The following is a 21,417-nucleotide window of genomic DNA, read 5'->3' on the forward strand; positions in this document are numbered from 1 at the left end:
GCACATGGACAGCACATGAAACCGTCCCTCTTATTTGACTCGGCCACACTTAAGAAATAGTGCACGCCATTAATGAACTCTTCGGAGCGCCGATCGGCATTATACATCCAATTACGTGTTACCATCTGCATTAAATATAACATATATATTATGAAAAAATGCACACATATAGTTTCTCATCTTATTGCACAACATGTCTAAGATACATAGTTGATTAATTTAGGAAAGCTTGGCTACAACAAATACAATCGCAACTAGCACTAAAAAAACCAAAACTAAAATGCACTTAAGCAACATAATTAGTTCGCGTCCAATCCCAACTATAATAGATAGATCATTCGCTTGATCAACATCATTGAACTCCTTTCGTCGGCTCACTGCCTCACCACCTTCAGCCTCAACCACCTGTGCAAAAGATTTCTTAATGTGTTCAATGTATTCTTCCTCCCAGTACCAACCTGTACATCCGCCGGTACCGTCCCACTGAAATTAAAAGAGAGAATCAAAAGTTTAATTAATAACATTTAAAAAAATATGCACATATATAAGAAAATGTCTGGAAATAACTCACATTACGATCAGGACACTTGTAGAATATACGACCCTTGTTTACTCCCTCTTTCGACACTTTGTACTCCATCAAAATCTTCTGCCCACACTTGCCACAAGTAATGAGAGGGAGTTCCGGACGGTATCGCTTTTGAACCCGTTGAGAGATCGAAGACCCGGTCACGGTTGCCATCTACTATGCATACTCAATTTTTAAACAATTATAAATTCCACATTTACTAGTAAACATGTATGATATATGTAGTAATAAAAATAAATCAAGTGATATTAACAAACCAATTAATTTGAACTATCCTACTTTCTAAGATCATAAAAATATACTATAATTCATTCTTGCAAACTACATTAATACTAGGTCAACCATGAAATATATATATATATATATATATATATATATATATATATATATATATATATATATACTAATTCATGTGAATGATTCAAAATAACAACGTGGATTTGAGCTAAAAATAATGCGAACATCACAAGCCAAAAACAACATGAAAAGACAAGAAAGACAAAAGTTAGTCACCTCCAAGCACGAAGAGACGATGACGGAGTCGAAGAAGATCAACGATGAGCGTTGGAGATGAAGAACAAATGAAGAACAAGCAAGAAGAAGCTCCAAGAACAACAATGGTGCTCTCGGTTTCAAATAGGCAGAGGAGAGGAGGGACCGGCCTATAAACCGGAACTTTAGCACCGGTTCAGGGAAAAAACCGGTTCTAAAGGGTTACCCTTTAGCACCGGTTTGTGTTACGAACCGGTGCTAAAGAGTTTGCCTCGGTCCGTGGCTTTGGCCGGTGCTAAAGGGACCCCTTTAGCACCGGTGCTAAAGGGTCCCTGCCCCGACAACACCTGTCAGTAGCCGTTGGGCAGGACTCTTTAGCACCGGTTCGTATTACGAACTGGTGTTAAAGGGGTCTTCAACCCCGGGCCGCAAAAAGATCGATGTTTTTGGCCATTTTGGGCATCGACCAATGCCTTATTTTGTAGTAGTGAGTGTCGAGCAAATAATCTGATCAAAAGAATCTTATCAGGTCCATACCGTCAAATCAAACATCCATTCCACATACACTGATCGTGATGCCCAGCTATATGTATCCTTGCAATGCATGTAGGGCCTATGTAATGTAACCCCGGGAAATATGCATGGTATGACCCAGTCAGCTCAACTAGGCCGATGGATACGTACCAGTCTCTCCGGCCCACGCCACGATCCAAAGAGACCACGCACCTAGATATGTATGCATTCCACCCTTTTATTTTCTTTAAAAAAAATACGTGGTTGCTTCTCTTATTTCTAACCAAGCTTAAGCTTACAGCAACTCCAGCCCCACCTCCTAAACAAACCCCTATTCCAAATCTAGGGACTTGATTTCAAAAAATCAACTCCAGCCCACCTTCTATTTGGGTCTCCATTTTCCATGTCCTCTCAAATTATAATTTCAAGTCCCCAAATCCAGCAGCCCCCTATCCCCCTCTCTCTCTCCCGTCCGCACGCGCCGCCCCACAGGCCAGCTGGCCGGCCTCGCGGGCTCCCTCCTCCGAGCTCGCGCGGCTGCCTCCACCACGGTGCGTGCCTCCTACTCTCGCTCCGGCCGAGCGAAGGAGCATCGGCGAGCGAGACCCCTCTTCTCCGGCGAGCGGACTCGCCCCCTCTGCTCGCGCGGCTTCTCCGCGGCCACACGACGCTTGCTCTCCGCCGCCGCGACCGCAGCCAGGACACGCACGGCGGCCTCCGTGTCCTCGTTGCTGTCCATCGCCGACCTCCGCCGCCGCAGCACGGACACCACGGTCTCCGCGGCGCTGGTGTCCCGGGCCAGCGCGTTCTTGTCTAACTCGTCCATGTCGTCGTCGGAGAGGAAAGCCTCGACGCTGGGCGTGAGCAAGGGTGGCACGGTGGCCAGGAGGCGCTCTAACTGCGACCATGGCGAGCTAGGTGGTCAGTCCATGGTAGAAGAAGCCACGTCGAGCGCCCCGACCAATGGGCCGGTCGCGGGGGCGTGCGCCACCTCCGCCGGGCACGGGCGGCGAGCTCGTGGGCTACGTCGCGGCGCGGCTGGGCAAGCTTGCGGCTCTGTTGCGGCGCGCGGATCCGTGCGGGGAAGAGGAAGACCCTGGGGATGTCGACGTCGGAGAGCTAGCGCCGCCCCTCGCGTAGGTTCCTCCGGCCGACCTCTGCCGGGCACGGGCGCCACGGCTCTGCCGTTGGGCGCAGACGTCGCCTCCGCCGTGTGCGAGCACGAGGAAGTGGGAGCGGGCGCACCTCCGAGACGCGTGGGCTCAGTTGCGCCACGGTCGCAAGCGGGCGCGAGCTCGGCCGCTGCGTGTGCGGACAAGAGCGTCGCCATAGACCTCCGCCGGCCGAGCTGTAGCTAGGCGTGGGCGCGCCCTAGCCCTGCCCTACTCACGCGGCCCCGGCGTGGCCGCCACGGGCGACCTCGTCGTCAGAATCGGCCGAAGCCCGACGCCTATGCTCCGTTGCGTACGGATAGAAGAAGAAGGGCACCCACATAAATATTAATCTTTCTCTGTATCACTCTGCATAATTACCAGACACATAAGTTTTTAGATCTGGGCCTAGTGAATTATAGGAAAGTCTAGGGGCTAATCTGCAAAGTGTAGGATGAACAGTAAGGCCTTGTTTATACTTCCACCAAAAACCCAAAATTTTTCAAGATTCTCCGTCACATCGTATCTTTAGACGTATGTATGGAGAATTAAATATAGACGAAAATAAAGACTAATTGCACAGTTTGGTCGAAATTGACGAGACAAATCTTTTGAGCCTAGTTAGTCCATGGTTGGACAATAATTACCACAAACAAACGAAAGTGCTACAGTGTCGCGAAATTTTTTCGCTGAGGAACTAAACACGACCTAATATGGTTTTGGACTGGAGTTCGTAGCAAATTTGGGTCCCTATTTTTTCCATGCCAACATACAAATGAAAAAAATAGGAATCCTATTTGCATGCTGGGCTGGAGTTGCTCTTAGTATTTAGCCATGGTTAGATCAAGAAGGTGTTTGGGCTCCACTCCATATTTTTCAGCTTCGCTCCATATTCTTTTAGTTAAATAAGTTCAGCTCTATACAATCTAAAAAAAGGGTGAAATTACGAGAGCATAAGGTGCTCCACGAATTCTAAGTACTTTGTAGAGCCGCTTCATGGTAGAATCTATGGAGCAGAGTTTGTGGAATAGTCTAATACACATCCTTAGCTTGTCTACATGTGGTCATGGTCATGGATGGGCTTGTCGTTTGGTTGCTATGGTGGTGTGTGCTACGTTTAATTTGGTGAGATCCAAACGGGCCTAGAAGAAAGTCATATTAGACAGACCAGACTCTGAACGATCCAACAATCGGTACCCCGATCTGTAGACTATTTTTTTTTAAAGAACGAACGACAGGAGTGTTGCTCGCAACAATATACTTTCTATAATAACTGTGGTACTAAGGTGAATGTACATATAATACAGATTCTGTCCACTGTGTGTGTTTTAATCTTACAGATTTTTTAAAAAAGAACGAACGACAGGAGTGTTGCTCGCAACAATATACTTTCTATAATAACTGTGGTACCAAGGTGAATGTACATATAGTACATATTCTGTCCACTGTGTGTGCTAATTTAATCTTACACAAATACGCAAAGTATAACGTCGCGTCTCTACGAGGCCGGATCCGCTTACATCTGACGGCTTTTCTAGGATATAAGTCTTTCTATGATATAGCCCGTCCCCACAGAACAACACTAGTCTTTTCCGCACACTTTGTCTTCACTCGTGCGCACCAGGAACTACTTCCCAGTCGGTCACCCATCTCTAAATTTATCTAGGCCAAGTACGCTTAACTTTAGAGTTCTTTGGACATGGGCTTCCGAAAAAGAAGTTGCAATTTGTTGGTATGAGTCTCCTATTAATCCTATTAAGCCCTGGGCCGGGTGTTACATTCTCACCCCCTTAGGAGAATGACGTCCCCGTCAGTCAACCCAAGCCAGGAACGTTCCCCTCTTGGCCACGTCTGTGCATCCAGTGCCAGCGCATGTGCCATGCTGTGTGATCACTCCGGGTCCACACTAGCCATGCACACTATGCCTGCGCAACTGTGACACAGGCGCCCGTGAAGTGCACGCTTACATCTGGCAGCTTTTCTAGGATATAGTCAGTCCCCACAGACCAACACTAGTCTTTTCCGTACACTTTGTCCTCACTCGTGCGCACCGGAAACTACTTCCCGGTCGGTCACCCATCTCTAAATTTCACCAGGCCAAGCACGCTTAACTTTAGAGTTCTTTGAAGATGGGCTTTCGAAAAAGAAGTTGCAACTTGTTGGTATGAGTCTCCTATTAATCCTATTAAGCCCTGGACCGGGTGTTACATCAACTTTGTAACACCCGATTTTAAGGACAAAATCAGATATGCACTATATGTGAGTTTTAGAAGACAAACCTCACATATAGCTACAAATAAGAAATAATATCAAACGACAACGCATAAATTATATAACGTACAAAATAAATCATAAACAATCTTAGGCAGCAAACCACGGAAGATAACTCCAAACTTCGGGTATTAACTTCACTCTACAGAATCCAACTGACTCGTTGATCACAAGCCCAATACTTCTCCTGAGGTGTGGGAGAGATAGCAAGAGTGAGTCCAAGATGAACTCCGCAAGTATAGCAACTAGATAGTATAAATCCCACGGTCTCAATGTGACATAAATAATATAGAGCATTCAACAATAAACAATGAGTATCTTAACACAACAAGATTCATCACCCTGAATGTAAGAATCCCCAAGGCCGCTCTTGACCATGAGCACGACTAGTATACCTGTTTATTAAACACTCTGCAGAGGTCGTACATCTTTACCCATGAGACATGATTTACCCTTTCGCCCGAGGTAGCTAACATCTTAACCCTCTTCTAAGGGAGGCCGACAGGGATCACTATGAAGTCTTTCAAAGGTTCGTCTAACAAGTTAGGGACGCTTGGTTTTGGTAGTCAGTCCGTGTGATTCTACCACGCAGAGAATCCACGGCCTACTATCTCCCATTTGCGCCACGCAGGTAACCTCTAACAAGCTAGAAAAGTTACTCATACTTGACTAAAGCCAGAGCCATCATAGCCCTCATGGTTGCACTTTTATCCCGATTATCACTTACGAATAAATCCTCAAGTTGCTAAAAAGTCATTATTATCATTTGTTGCTTTATATTAATCTACTCACCAGATCATGGTCATATAATCAAAACCCAAATGCTATACTTGCCTTGATCCAATTGCTCCTGCTGGTCCTGCTGGTCTTACTTGTTTCCAAGGCTCTGATCTTGATCACCGAAATAATGCTCACCGACTAAACTCGGTCACCAATCATCAACACATAAGCAATTGAGGCCACACATACACAAAGCAAACAAAGTTACAATTAGAACTGTCGGTGTCTAGACCCGTGGTCTAGGCACAAGCAAGTATAAGATTGCGTGGCTACCTAAACCTGGATGGTGATGCAAGTGAGACACAGAGGATTTATACTGGTTCAGGCCTACGTCTAGTGAGATCGGGGGTCTGTATAGCCTTGCACCCAAAGGTGCTTGTAGTAGGGGGTACAAGGAGGTTGCGAGAGAGGGCTAAGTCCCAAGTCTCGACTTTGTGGTGGACAGAGTGCTGGTGGCTATTCTGCGAGTGAGTGTGGTGAACTCTCTCTCTGAACTTAGTCGTGAGCCCTGGCTCCCCTTTTATAGCCTTAAGGGGAGGCAGGGATTTACATGGTGATGGGAGATTTCCTTCTGTCGAGTGGAAGAGTAACAGTCCTGACCCTGTAGAAGCTTGCCCATCCCGTCCTTGAGGCATGGCTGACAGCATGGCTGCTCCTGTGGAGGGTCATCGAGCCCTGTGGAAGTCGTGGGGGTCGGATCGGTGATGCTGTTGCTTGTCCTGTTAACAGTGGGAGAAGACAACAAATAGTGATGCTGATTAACCTTCCCCATTCCTCTTTCACTGTGAGGCAGTACATCATAGTGAAAGAGGTAAGGTTGCATAGTGAAAGAGGTAAGGTCACAGTGGCCAGGGTGGTTGGAATAGTCGCCGGCATGCCCTGCTGTGACACAGAAGTCACTGCGTCTGTCACGTCACGGGTACGGGCGCCGTGCGTCGGAAGCCTTGCCCTGATCTGTTTGGCGCCCGAGCCCTCGAGGGGATCGGGCGAGACGTAACTTACGCCCGAGGCCAAGGGAATCGGGCGAGGCGTTGTTCTGCGTCCGAGCCCTGGGGGGTCGGGCGAGACGGAACTTACGCCCGAGGCCAGTGGGGGTCGGGCGAGACGTTGTCTGCGTCCGAGCCCTGGGGGGTCGGGCATGTCGTGTTTTGTGCTCGAGATCGAGGAAGTAGATGGCCGGGGCCCGCGTTCTGGTGATCCTGGGGGGCTTATTTTGCCTTTTGCGATTTTTTATCGCTCTGATCTGGGTATCCGTTTTTATGGTACCCAACAGTAGCCCCCGAGCCTTTGAAGGGGTGAGGTCACCTCTTCAAAGTTTCTTTTCTAAGGGACCATTGTTGGCCGGGAACTTTTTTACTTTTCTCCGGAGGGTGCGCGCGAGCGCACCCACCGGGTGTAGCCCCCGAGCCTTTTGGAGGAATGGTGTGTATTCCTTCAAAGGCTTTTACCCCTGAGTGATACGGTCGGAAGTATTTGTGGGATAGGTTGCGTGCTCCTTACACGTAGAGCCTGTTCCCTTAATGCGAGGAAGCCCCCAAGCCGTTTCCCCATAAGGGTCGATCGGGTTCTTTCTCGTCTTAACAATTCCGTCCCTCATTCATCCTTTCGTTCGGAGGAGGGGTGGGTCGCGCCGTACTACCCTCGATGGACGAGTATCGACGTTCCCCGGGAGCTGCAAGCGGGTAGATCCAAGTGGATGTCCGAGTCCCATTCGATAGGGGTTGGCTAGTGGCCTTATGGGCACATCTCAAAAAATACCCGAGGGCTGTCACGGTGGATGTCGGAACCGTTCGTTAGGTTCCGAGGGCTCGCTGCCTCCCTCGATGGGATCCCACTCGCGTGACACCCGCATGGGTCTCGGATATGACTGGTAAAGATGCGCCGACCCCCTATGGGGCTCGGACCTTGGCCTCTATTGTGCTCATCTTCAATCATCCCTCGCTCAGTCATCCTGAGGCGACTGTTCGAACCTGTTTTGCAGGTCAGTCTCGCAACCTCTGGAACGTAGGTGGCCGTGGCCTGGGGATTTTTAGCCCTGAAAGGCTTTTTTGGGTTTGTTTGCAGTGTCGGGGGTCGGGCGAGATGGAATTCGCGCCTGACGAGAACCACCTTGCGATTTTCGCTCGGGGTTAGTAGGAGGTCGGGCGAGACAGAGTCTGTGCTTGTCGGTGACCTCCCCGCGACTTCGGTCAGCGGGGGGTCGAGCGCCGCTTGTCATAGAAGGAACCGCCCTGACATAACTTTTCAGGGCGCTCCTTTTGAGGCGCGGCGAGTGGGGACTCGAAACGGCCGTGCCGTTGTGCCCTGACCGGATGGGACGTTTCGCCTGCGAAATTAATGCGCGCGTGCGATGGGCACGAGGTTCGGAGGGAGTTGGTGCTTCGAATTTTTCACCTGGTGGGAAGTGGGCGATGGTTGTTCTCCTTCCCGCTTGGCCTTCCGCGCAGGCGTGGGTGTTGTGGCCGTGGTGCGCCCCTTCTATAAAAGCGGCCGTAGGGGACTTGGTTTCTTTCCTACTGCTCCTGCGCAAGAAAGCTCTTGCCCCTTGCCTCCTCTTCTGCCATCATCTTCTCCACTTCCGCCGCGCAGGCGCTCCTCTCCATCCAAAGCCATGGCCGGCGTTGAGGTGTGGCCACCCTGCAACGTGACCAAGTCCGCGCTGGACGCCTGTGTAAAGGCCGGGATCCTCCGTCCTCTCAAGGACTTTGAGTTCCCGGAGTGGATCGTCCCTTCGGCGAACGACAGGGAGCCAAACCCGCCCCCAGGCTATGTGGTTTGTTTCCTATCGTTCTTAGACCGTGGGTTTGGAACTCCGACCGGTCGACTGATCCGGGCTATCCTTCACTATTACGAGGTGGAGCTGCACAACCTCAACCCCAACTCGGTGATGCAGGCCGCCGTCTTCACCACGGTTTGTGAGGGGTTTCTGGGGGTTCCCCCCCATTGGAACCTCTGGCTTCACCTTTTCAAGGCGAAGATGTCGGCCCGCTATGTAGGAGGGGAGAAGTTCCCCCTGCGAGTCGGCGGTTGCACGCCGCAACTCCGTCAGCAGCGGTCTTCCCAGTACATCTGGAGCACGATGCCCTCGTCGAACTAGGGGTGGCAGAACGGGTGGTTCTACCTCAGGAACGACGGTGGGCTTCTCCCGGCGTACACTGAGAAGATGGTGACAGAGAGCCCCCAAAAGTGGGTGTGGGGCGCTCCTACAGAGGAGCAGAAGAAGCTCGCCCCGCTTCTTGCGGGGCTTGAGAAGCTGCGGGATGCCTGAGTCACCGCGGCCACGGTGGCGATAGTGTTCCACAAGAGGAGTCTGCTCCCGCTGGCGCAGCGGCGAGCATTCATGTTTGAGGTGACCCGGGACGTCCCCTGGGCTGGGACGAAGATGCTAGCCGAGCCGATATCGGCATCGGATATCACCGCCCGAGTGGAGAAGACGACACACCCGGAGATGAAGAACTCCTAGGTGGTGCCAATGCGCCCTGAAAAGGGCTACATTTCTCTGGTAAGACGTTGATTTCTGCGCTTGTTCTTTTTTTCTTCCTGCCTTTTTCTTGACCGCTTGGTTGTTTGCAGAGGATGGGGATCGTCAGGGATTCCCTGCCCCCTGTCCCAGAGGACAAGGAAATCCGGGCTAAGAATCGAGCTCGGAATGAGGAACAGAAAAAGGACAAGGAGGATAAGAAGGCCAAGGCAGCGCGGAAAGCACAACGGTGGGAGATCTCCGCCAAGAACCACCGTGAAGCCAAGAAGGCGGGGGTCGCCCCGCCCCCTTCTCCCAAGACTTCGGTCTCGGAGATAGAGGGTGGGGGAGACAACGCCGACTGGCTTGATGAGCTGGCGGAGGAGGATGACATAATCCCCCCAGCTGGCGGGGGGATTGAGATCCCAGAGGGGTCGAACGCCCGAGGGGGGCCGGAGGCCCCCGAGGGGTCTCAGGCGCCGGGGGGCGGGAAGGCCGTCCCCCATATTGTCGTAGAAGATGAGGACAGCGCCCCTCGGGAGGGCTCGGGGAGAAGGCATCGGGGGGCGAATCCGAGGCGCCCCCTTAACAGGTAGCGTCGGAGATCCAAGCCGAGCCCCGCCTCGCGTCCGGGGCGGTAGCCGGCGGCTCGGTGGAGGCGACGCAGGCCGAGACCACCGTCGTGGCCCCTGCGCCATCCGTGGGTGAGGCGGGGGTTCGGTTGACGGCCCCTGGTGTTTCTGGAGGGCCTCAAGGAGTTCCGAGCTCCCAGAAGAAGGCCGTTCCTCGGGCGAGGTGCGTATAAGATTTCTGATCCTTCCGTTGATTTTTTTTGTTTTTCTCTTTCTTCTGATTTGTGTTGCTTCTTCAGCCGGAAGCAAAAAGCGGCACCGGTGGCGCTGGCCCCCCTGAAGGCCGTGAAGAGGGGGGCACAGTCGACTCCTGGGTCGGCGAGGCCCAAGTCGCCACCTCCCCTGAGCCGCGAGAAGGAGAAGCGACATTGGGAGGGAGAGGGGCAAGAGGCGGAGGTGCTGAGGCCCCAAGGACCGAAAGAGACGCCCCTCGCCCCCGGCACCACGCCTTCTCTAGACGACACCGAACTGGGAGGCGCGGTTCGGCCCGCGCATGTTGAGGTGGGTCGCGCCATCGTGGCGTCCAACATGGCGCCCGAGGCTCCCACGGCAGGTGTGGAGGGCGACGCCCGATGGGGCAAGAGCCCTGTATTCTGGCCCAACCTCGACGACGCAGAGGGTGGAGCCAGATTTGTTCTGGATGACCCGTCAGAGGCTTATCTCTGGCAGGGTCTAGACGCGTGTGGGCGCGCCAGCGTCGAGGCGCTCAACCGAGCATCCGAGCTGGTGAGCCGAGATATGTTCAATTTGGCCCAGGTAAGGCTTCCTCCCAAATCGCGCGATGCTTTTTGTTCTATTTTGGAGTACTGACTCCCTGACTTCTGATTTTGTAGGCGCTCAAGGATACATCCCTGGAGAAGTCAGTTTTTCTCCGCAGGGAAAGAGATGCCTGGGCGACCTATGAGAACGAGAGGGCCGCTAGAGAGGCGGCTGAGGGGGAGCTCGCGAAGGAATGCGTGGTCTCTGCCGAGCTTTGGCAGAAGTGCTCAGCCCTTGCAACCGAGGCTCAGGAGGCCCGGGAAAAGGTCGCCCCCTTGGAGAAGAGGGTTGGGGACCTTACCAGGAGTCCCAGGAGCACAAGGCGGCGGCTGAGAGGTATAAGAGCGAGGTTGCTCGGCTCGAGGCTTTGCTCGCCGAAAAAGACCTTGCCCTGAACCAGACTCAGGCTGATCTCGCTGCTGCTCAGAGCCAGGTGGCCCGCTGGCACCGGAGCTTGGCAGAGCACGAGAAGCGAGCCGAGGGTAGGACTTGTGTTTTTTACCTTGACCCCTTTTGTACTTTGGGTTGGTTTTCCTAACTTCTCATTTTTTGTTCTGCTTATCAACAGAGTCAGAGAGGAAGGCGGTCGAGGTGACTTCTGCTGCCGAGGCCCTGCAGAGGTCCCTCGATGCTGAGGTTTTGGACCGCTCGGCTCTTGAAGCCATGGTCACCTCGGTGTGCGAGGGGCTCGGGGTGACGGCGTCGGGGTCGTCGCTGCGAAGTCGTGTCGAGGCCCTCTACTCCCGGGCCGGAGAGAGGATGAGGGAGGCGCTCCATGCCGGGGTGAAGAAAGCCCCAGCAGTGGTGAGCTCTCACTACGCCGGTATCGACTTGCCGGCGGTCTGTGAGGGCTACGTCCTTCCCGACGATGATACGGAGGCCCAGGAGGAGGTGCGTGTTGACGGTCCTTAAGTACCAAATATAATCATCAAATAAATAAATAAAAGGATCCAAATGCAACCAACACCCAAACTTAGGGTTTTATCTGACAGAATTCCACGAGTTTTGGTGTTTGTCTATTTCTGCAGGGGGTTATCAGGAAATACGGAAGAAAGGCCCACATGTCAGGATTACATAGAGATATCAACGCATCGCGCAATTTTCTACCATCTAGAAGACTCCAGAAGCCACGGGAAGAAAGCAGAGGCCGAAAGGGGCCAGGCCCAGGGCGCCCGCCCTGAGGACCTGGGCGCCCGGCCCCTGCTGGACTCCGTTCGGGACTCTTTTCGCACACGATGTTCCACCGACCTAAAGGATCAAGGATAACGTAGTACCACATCGCCTACCGACGCAAAAATGCATAGAGGAGGAGGACTATATAAGGAGACCCCCTGGCCCCTGGAGAAGACAAGAAGTTATCATAGAGATTGAGGGGTGCCCTCGAAGGAAAACCTCTTCTCTAAATAATATTTCTTTTTAGGCTTAGCAACCAACATAAGTAGAAATAGATCTTCTAGTTTCTACTAGATTGAGAGAGATAGAGTGGAGGTATAGATCGGAGGAAGGCCGGCCTGTCGGTGTCTACTCCGAGTTGTACCTACAGGATCAAGTCTCCTAACCCGAGGCTTGCTTCTAAGATTCTTCAGTAATTCGACTTCTAATTCTAGTAAGTTCTTGTTTTATTGTTCTTTGGTTTATGAGTTTACTTTAATCCTCTTCCGGTTGAGTATTAGAGTAATCATTGCTAGTGTAAACATGGTGTTTAGGCTAGGGTACTCATAGATATCCCCTGACTAGCTGGACCATGGTAGTAGCGAGGAACGTGACATTTCCGAGTTATCTTTGTATCCCATATCTTGTTAGCAGGACGGGTAGGTTTATAGGTGCGGGTCGAACATCCTTTGTGGTGTCTAGATTCCGTAAGCTTCCCCAATAGAACAGTAGATCATCCTTACTAAGGTTAGAACGAGACTACGGTTGCAGTCTTCTCTATACATCACTCACATCAAGAAACATTCTTTGTAGCCTAAAGGGTAGTAGCAATAGATTTGGTTAGTCAGATGCACCCTTTCTCCCAGTGGTAAAAATATAAATACGATACTCTGGAAAACCTCCTGGGTGAAATGCTCACCGATATCCGTGCGCTTAAGGATAATTTCCTTATTGCGTTACCAAATATCAACAGTGCGGAGGCTTGAAGATGCCGCGACTGCCCCCGGGGATACCTTGGCCGCCTTCTTTGATGACGAGGTGGAGCTTCCCCCCTCGGGACGCAAGGGCCTGCGCAGGCAGGGCAACAAGGCCCTTTAAGTTAGATTTCTTTTTTCTTTTTGTAGATGTTAAGACCAGTGGGCCTTGCATTGTATATACAATGTTAATGCTAAGTATGAATATTTATATCATTGTTCCTTTTAAGCTTTTTCCTAAATGTCTTGTTTTCTTTTCCCTTATGCCGACCCGACCTTGGCAGCGCGAGGTCGGGTGAACTACTCAGAGTCTGCGCTAGCCAGAGTCCCCGAGCCTAAGTCTTTTTCCTTTTTCCTTAGTAGTTTTTTGAAGTCCGGATCCACCCCCGGCCCTAAGGTGAGTAGAGGTCGTCTTTGCTCGTGAGCGCAGATCTTTCCTCGGGCTCATGCCTTAAGGTTTAGGGGATGAATTTTTGGTTTCTTAAATCTTTTTAGGAAATGGGAAAAAGACCTTGGGCCGGGGTTCTCTTGAGGAAGAAAAAAGATTTGGGGTTGCCACAGGGGGTTCCCCCCTATGTAGCCCCCGAGGAAGGCTCGGACTCTGCAAGGCAGGTCCGAGGCTTACTCAAAAGAAATGGTCATATAATTTATTGATTCTTTCAAGATGATGAACAAATGGAAATTTTTACAAAGTTCTAAGGGTAAAAGCGACGTAGCTGTTCTATGTTCCATGCGTTTTTGAAGACCTCCCCTGCTTCGTTGGCGAGTTTGTAGGTGCCGGGTCGGAGTACTTCGGCAATGACGAAGGGTCCTTTCCAGGGGGTGTGAACTTGTGATGTCCCTTGTTGCTCTGCCTGAGCCTTAGCACCAAGTCGCCGACTTGAAAGGCTCGGCCTCGGATTCGTCGCGCATGGTATCGGCGGAGGGCCTGCTGGTACTTGGCGGAGTGTAGGAGGGCCACATCTCTGGCCTCATCCAGCTGGTCCAGCGTGTCTTCTTGGAATGTTTTGCAGCTATTCTCGTCGTAGGCTTGTACCCTTGGAGACCCGTACTCGAGATCTGTGGGGAGGACGGCTTCCGACCCATAGACCAGGAAGAACAGGGTGAATCCTGTGGCTCGGCTTTGAGAAGTCCTTAGACTCCAGACCACGGCCGGTAGTTGTTTGAGCCACCTTTTTCCAAACTTGTTCAATCGGTTGAAAATCCTCGGCTTCAAACCTTGGAGGATCATGCCATTGGCACGTTCCACTTGACCGTTGGTCTTCGGGTGAGCCACTGCTGCCCAGTCCACACGTATGTGGTGTCTGTCGCAGAATTTCAAGAACTTTCGCCCGGTGAACTGTGTGCCATTATCGGTGATTATGGAGTTTGGTACTCCAAATCGGTGGATGATATCCGTGAAGAACAGCACAGCTTGTTTGGCCTTGATCCTTGTGATGGGTCGGACCTCGATCCACTTGGAGAACTTGTCAATTGCGACAAGCAAGTGGGTGAAGCCCCCGGGCGCTTTTTGCAGAGGCCCGACGAGATCGAGGCCCCAGACGGCAAAGGGCCAGGTGATGGGGATAGTCTGCAGAGCCTGGGCGGGGAGGTGAATCTGCCGAGCGTAAAACTGGCATCCCTCACAGGTCCGCACGATCTCCATGGCGTCGGCCACGGCGGTGGGCCAGTAGAAACCTTGTCGGAAGGCGTTTCCTACCAGCGTTCGAGCCGCGGTGTGGTGGCCACAAGCCCGTGAGTGTATGTCCTGCAGGAGCTTGATTCCCTCTTGACGTGGGATGCAACGCATAAGGATGCCCGAGGGGCCGCGCTTGTACATCTCTCCGTCGAGGAGGACAAAGGTCTTGGCGCGACGAGCCACGCACCTTGCCTCAGCCTGGTCTGGGGGCAGGGTGCCATCGATGAGGCGTTGCAGCAAGGGGTAGCGCCAGTCTGGCGAGTCGTCAGGTGCAGGGGGCTCGGGCTCGATGTTCATGGCCTCCTGCTCCTGAATAGTAGAGTCCTTGGGGTCGGGGCCTAGTTCGCTTGGGGGTTTATCCGACCCCTCGTCGTCCTTGTAGTCAACAGAAGGCTTGTAGAAGTCACTGACGAAAACGTCCAGGGGAACCGCGGCCTGCTCGGATGCCATTTTGGCGAGTGCGTTGGCGGCCTCATTGTATTTCCTTAGCACGTGGTTAAGCTCGAGGCCGTCGAACTTTTCCTCCAGGCGTCGGACCGCTTTGCAGTACGCGTCCATCTTAGGATCGTGGCAGCTAGACTCTTTCATGACTTGGTCGATGATGAGTCTAGAGTCACCTCGGACGTCAAGCCGTTTGATCCCCAGTTCGATTGCGATGTGGAGATCGTTGACGAGGGCCTCGTACTCTGCCGCGTTGTTTGAGGCGGGGAAGTGGAGACGGATTGCGTATCGCATCCTTACCCCAAGGGGTGAGATGAAGACGAGGCCGGCGCCAGCCCCAGTTTTCATCAAAGACCCGTCGAAGTACAAGGTGTGTACCACAGCCGTGGGACTGTGATGCAGAACTTTCCGCGTTCTGCACCACAGCCTGCTCTAGGAGGCCACGTAGCCCCTGGCGCACTCTCCTTCCTTCAGGAGTCGACGGCTCGGGCATCGCCTTGAGGAGGAGCGCAGCGGCCATCACGTTCTAGCTGGCCGTGCTGAAGACTGGGGCGTCCCCCCCCTTGGTCCTCGACGATACGGCGGTTGACATCTCGAGCTCGGCGTCTAGCCTCGCCCCCGTCCCCGCGGCCGGATGGATCTCGGACCAGGGTCTCGTGGAGTTGGCGGAGGCGTGCGCGTTCTTCTTCGAGCCTGGCCTCCAGCTCATTGAGCTACTCGAGGTCAGGGCGGTGTCCTCCCTCGGGGGCTGATGCTACTCCACGGGTTCCAGGGTCGGTCCCAGGAGTAGGGTTGGGAGGTGGGGTTGCATTCTCCTGCCTAGAGGGTCCTGCACCCCCCTGAGCGTTGTGGGGCGTCCCTCCGACTTCGAGGTTAAAACACTCTCGTGACGGGTCGTAGCTGCCATCGTCGGAGTTGGAGTAACCAAGGCAATAGTTGCTGGCCTCCGGGAAGCGCAAGAAAGTCTCCGGGTCGCCACACCCAGAAAAGTTAGCGCCTGCCCACTCATCATTGCCTGAGGTAGGGTCCTCTAGGTATGACGAAACGGGCGGCGACGCGATGAGGTCTAGGGTAGACCTGAGATGGTGCCCTGGGAGATCCGCATACGCACTTAACGAAGTGCTCGCAGAAGAGGCGTAAGTGGCGGCTGTGTCCCTGAGCCCAAAAGGGAGCTCGGGAGGTGCCGCCGTCACTCCTCCATCCGTAGGTGGAGGGGGACGGGATGATGTGGTCCCTTTGTCCCTCTTCTGGGGAGCGGGCGTGGGCCGTGCCTTCCCCTTCGACCGGGGTGGAACAGGAGGTCTTGATGACCCTCTGTTGGTCCGGGGAGCGGAGCTCGAAGCCCCGCGAGCCCTTTCTCTAGCGCCTGTCGGGCTGGAGGAACAGGCGATCTGGTGAGGAATATGCGGGGGGAGGGCCGGACGGACCCTCGCCTCAGTGGTAGGGTCAGAGATCCTGGACCTCTGACGCCCCCGCCGGGGAGCCCCCGCATGGTGCCCCGAGCGCCTCCCACGTACTGACTGTGGTGGGATCGGCTCAGGACGCGGCTCGGTACCACCACGTGGTGGAAGGAGGACCATGTCATAGCCGGTGCCGAGGGACATGAACTCCAAAATCCCAAACATCATGATGGTGCCGTGGCGGAATGGGTGGAATCCGTCTGCCATCCAGGTCTTCCCTAGTAGGAAGAGGTGAATGTCACGTAGAAGGCCCCTACCTGGCGCGCCAACTGTCGGTGTCTAGACCCGTGGTCTAGGCACAAGCAAGTATAAGATTGCGTGGCTACCTAAACCTTGATGGTGATGCAAGTGAGACACAGAGGATTTATACTGGTTCAGGCCTGGAATGCCCTACGTCCAGTGAGATCGGGGGTCTGTATAGCCTTGCACCCAAAGGTGCTTGTAGTAGGGGGGTACAAGCAGGTTGCGAGAGAGGGCTAAGTCCCAAGTCTCGACTTTGTGGTGGACAGAGTGCTGGTGGCTATTGTGCGAGTGAGTGTGGTGCACTCTCTCTCTGAACTTAGTCGTGAGCCTTGGCTCCCCTTTTATAGCCTTAAGGGGAGGCAGGGATTTACATGGTGATGGGAGATTTCCTTCTGCCGAGTGGAAGAGTAACAGTCCCCACCCTGTAGAAGCTTGCCCATCCCGTCCTTGAGGCATGGCTGACAGCATGGCTGCTCCTGTGGAGGGTCACCGAGCCCTGTGGAAGTCGTGGGGGTCGGATCGGTGATGCTGTTGCTTGTCCTGTTAACAGTGGGAGAAGACAGCAAATAGTGATGCTGATTAACCTTCCCCATTCCTCTTTCACTGTGAGGCAGTACATCATAGTGAAAGAGGTAAGGTTGCATAGTGAAAGAGGTAAGGTCACAGTGGCCAGGGTGGTTGGAATAGTCGCCACCATGCCCTGCTGTGACACAGAAGTCACTGCGTCTGTCACGTCACGGGTATGGGCGCTGTGCGTCAGAAGCCTTGCCCTGATCTGTTTGGCGCCCGAGCCCTGGAGGGGATCGGGCGAGACGTAACTTACGCCTGAGGCCGAGGGAATCGGGTGAGGCGGTGTTCTGCGTCCGAGCCCTGGGGGGTCGGGCGAGACGGAACTTACGCCGAGGCCAGTGGGGGTCGGGCGAGACGTTGTCTGCGTCCGAGCCCCGGGGGGTCGGACATGTCATGTTTTGTGCTCGAGATCGAGGAAGTAGATGGCCGGGGCCCGCGTTCTGGTGATCCTGGGGGGCTTATTTTGCCTTTTGCGATTTTTTATCGCTCTGATCTGGGTATCCCTTTTTATGGTACCCAACAAGAACAGTACACCAACAGTAAATAAATTTAAATAAAAGTTTTCCAAAATCATCTACACGCTGCTACGATCACGTCAACGAGAAATTTATGGAAAACGGAGTTACGACGCGAAATCTACGCATTAAACGGGACTGCAAAGGCTATCTACGGACTTGTAATATTTCAGGAAATCTAACAGTGGTGAACCTAGACAACAATGGTACCAACACAAAACTTAAGAAATTATAAAACTAACGCAACTTGAACGGATCGAATGAGAGCTAAAATGAAGAAGATATGTATTCTAAGATTTTCTTATAGAAAAGTAATTAATTAAATAGGGTCACAAAATTAAAATGTTTCAAACTGATGAACCAAGATTACTAACATGTAGATCTCGCGAAAACAAATCTAACACAATTTGAACGGGTCAAATTGGAGTTAAAATGAATATTTTATTAGCTAAACAAACTCAGTGGCAATTTTGTAAATACTAGAAAAACGTATTTTGAATCAAACCGTAGTGAAAGTGAAAGCATATTTTCGAAAGACGCTTACAGACTGCGGGTTCATTTGGCAAAAGCGCAGAGACTCTTTAACAAAAGTGCAAACGAAGAGGTATATTCTAATCGTGGCCGTTGATTTGAGATCGGATGGCTGCAACATGATTGGGAGGGGGTGAGGGGCGCTGCTGGCCGGAATTGAGAGAGGGTGCGGCGGTGCTCCATGGCCGGCGGCGAGGAGCTCGCCGAAGTTGCTTGCCCGGCCGCTACGGTGCACCAAATCATTATCCGTTTGCTCCGGGAAAGAGAGGAGGTCATGGCGAATTCATCTCGGGGTAAAACACGGCCAGTGGAGTGGCCAGCGCGGCGGTCCGTGGCGGCGCCATGGCCGGTCCCGCCGGAGCTCACAGGGAAGACTCTAGGGACCACGTTTTGGCACGGGAGAAAGCTGGAGAGAGAGAGAGGGGAAGGAGGCGCGCTCACCATGGCGAAAATCGAAGACGGAGTCGGCTCGGTTTGTCGGATTGAACGCGGCGGATCGCGGTGGTCACCGATGGTGGTTCTCTATGCGTTTGAGCGAGAGCAAAGGCATGGAGAGAGAGAGCAAAATAGGGAGAGGGAGGGGGCTCGGGCTCGAGCGCGCTCAAAAGGGCAAGCCCATGGGGGGAACGTGGGGGAAGGAGTGGGAGTGGCCGCAGTTGCAGCCTTCCAGCGAGAGGGGAGGAGACGGTTGCTGGAGGTGGGGGGAGGAACTGACGGGTGGGTCCCGCTCGTCAGCCGCTGGAGAGAGAGGAGGGGGGTGCGAGGCGCTGGCGGGCTGAGTGGCGTGAGCGGGCCGGCCTGAGGGAGGTGGGAGTTGGGCCGCAACTAGACCACGAGGCCAAAAGCTGAGAGAGAGGGAGATCCATCTTTTCTTTTCTTTTTTTTTCCAAAACCAATTTGAATCATTTTCAAAAGCATTTAAATTCCTTTCAACTTTGGTCACAACCACACATCACAAAAATAAAATGCTACAGCATAAATGCATCAATATGTTTCTAAACTTATATTAAATTTTAATTTCCCAAAATTTATTATTATTTTTCTATATTTAATGCTCACAAAATTGACTAAAAAAATCAAATTCAACTATTTAAAAACAAGCAAATTTTAGGGTGTTACAACAAGTTTGACAGCGTTTTTCTTAGACCAATTTAACTTTGAAAGTGTGCATGCAACACAATCAGCTAGAACTAGTAAAGGATGACGCGCGAGCATGTAGTGTCTGTGAAACGCATGATTGATTGATTGCGCATGCAACCATCCATCCATCCATCTGTAGCAACCATAATCGTGTTGCATGCAATGCAGATCGATACATATATAACATAAACATTGTTCCTTCCATCACACGTCTTCAATATAATCTTTCAACTTGCATTGTAGAGACCAAATGGGCATGCTACTGGTACCAGTAGCTTTTATAGAGGCATGCAACTTGCAGGTTTTGGGCCTACATGATCATTAATAGATGTCTCTTGGATCATGCAGAGACTAGCTACCTCACTGATCGATCCATCTATATCATTATACAGAAAACAACCACTTCGGCATATAAATATAAACTACTATAGTTTTAGGGAGTTGAGATTCTCGAATGAAGTCAACAACCAACAAGACTGAAAATAATTGGGCCCCGCCCTCTTGCTGATTGTACCACAAACTCGACTTGTTGGGTGCTACAGTTCAATGGTTGTTCTATCTTTTGAAGAATAATACACATATATGTATGCATAGACATATATTGGGATAAGGAGATTATAATTCTCGGTCCTGTGTTCCTACACACCATGTTCCCCTTCGAGAGGTTCATTGATGTTCTGAAGAAATATGTTCACAACCGCTCTTGGCTAGAAGGAAGCATCGCCCAGGGCTACGGCACGGAGGAGGTCATAGAGTTATGTGTTGACTTTATTCTAGACCTTGACCCGATTGGCATTCCTGAATCACGACACGAGGGCAGACTCAGTGGCAAGGGGACACTAGGGAAGAAAACATATATCAGTATGGAGAGCGATTACTTCAATAAAGCACACTACACAGTTCTGCAGAACTCCTCACTGGTGGATTCGTATATTGAGGTACATAAGGATTTCATTCGATCCGAGTGGCCTGGGAACAATGAAGCTTGGATTAGGCATCATCACATGGAAACCTTCGGCGATTGGTTGCGAAAAGAATATCAGGGTGATGAAAACATACATGAGCAGCTTTATTTGTTGGCCAGGCGGCCATCATGGCATATCAACACATACAAAGGGTACGTGTGGGGGTATAAACCCCTATACCCTTACGGCTAGACTTCGGCCAGAAGGCTTGGCCCATTACGAGACGAGTTCAAGGCTTGATCCGACAACCTGGAGTTTCGCGCAAGGAAACAAGATGTGGAGATCAAGCAGGATTCTAGTCGGTTAGAATAGGAATTGATATCGAATTATCCATGGCAATTGTAACCGACTAGGATTAGTTTCCAGATCTGTAACCCTGCCCTCCAGACTATATAAGGAGGGGCAAGGGACCCCCCTAGGACACATCATATTCTCTCAACACAAATCAATACAACCAGACGCAGGACGTAGGTATTACGCCAACTCGGCGGCCGAACCTGGATAAAAAGCTTGTCCGTGTCTTGCGTCACCATCGAGTTCGTAGTTTGCGCACCGTCTACCGATAAACTACTACCGTGGGTATACCCCAAGGTAGACTGCCGACCAGCTTTCGTCGACAGTGGCGCGCCAGGTAGGGGGTGTGCGTACAACTTCCGAGACGAACAAGATGGCCATCATCCCCGACTTCGTGGCCATGGTGGGCGGCTTCACGTTCATCGTCGCCTTCAACAGCTTCACCGCCATGACCGCAGAGGAGGCGTAGATCCGATCTACGTCAATCACTTCTTCATCAACATCGACCACGATGATTCCGGCGGCAGCCTGCTCGAGGACCACTTTGTCGGCGATATCATCTACACTACGACCGAGTTGGACTCCAATTCCATCTAACAAGTTCGAGTCCAATGTTTCTGTCCCAACTCGATCGTACCTGCGTGATGACTCCGTATACATGGAACAAAATCTAATCTACATGCAAGCAAGTATACGGAGGCCACATCCGATCTACAGTATCATGCAAGGCCAATTGCATGTAGGGGGTATGCACACATGCAGCCTGAGCAAGGATGCAAGCTCATACGCGTCCAGCTGCTTGATAAC

The sequence above is a fragment of the Sorghum bicolor genome, chromosome 6 (assembly GCF_000003195.3).
Source record: "Sorghum bicolor cultivar BTx623 chromosome 6, Sorghum_bicolor_NCBIv3, whole genome shotgun sequence".
Taxonomy (NCBI): Eukaryota; Viridiplantae; Streptophyta; class Magnoliopsida; order Poales; family Poaceae; genus Sorghum; species Sorghum bicolor.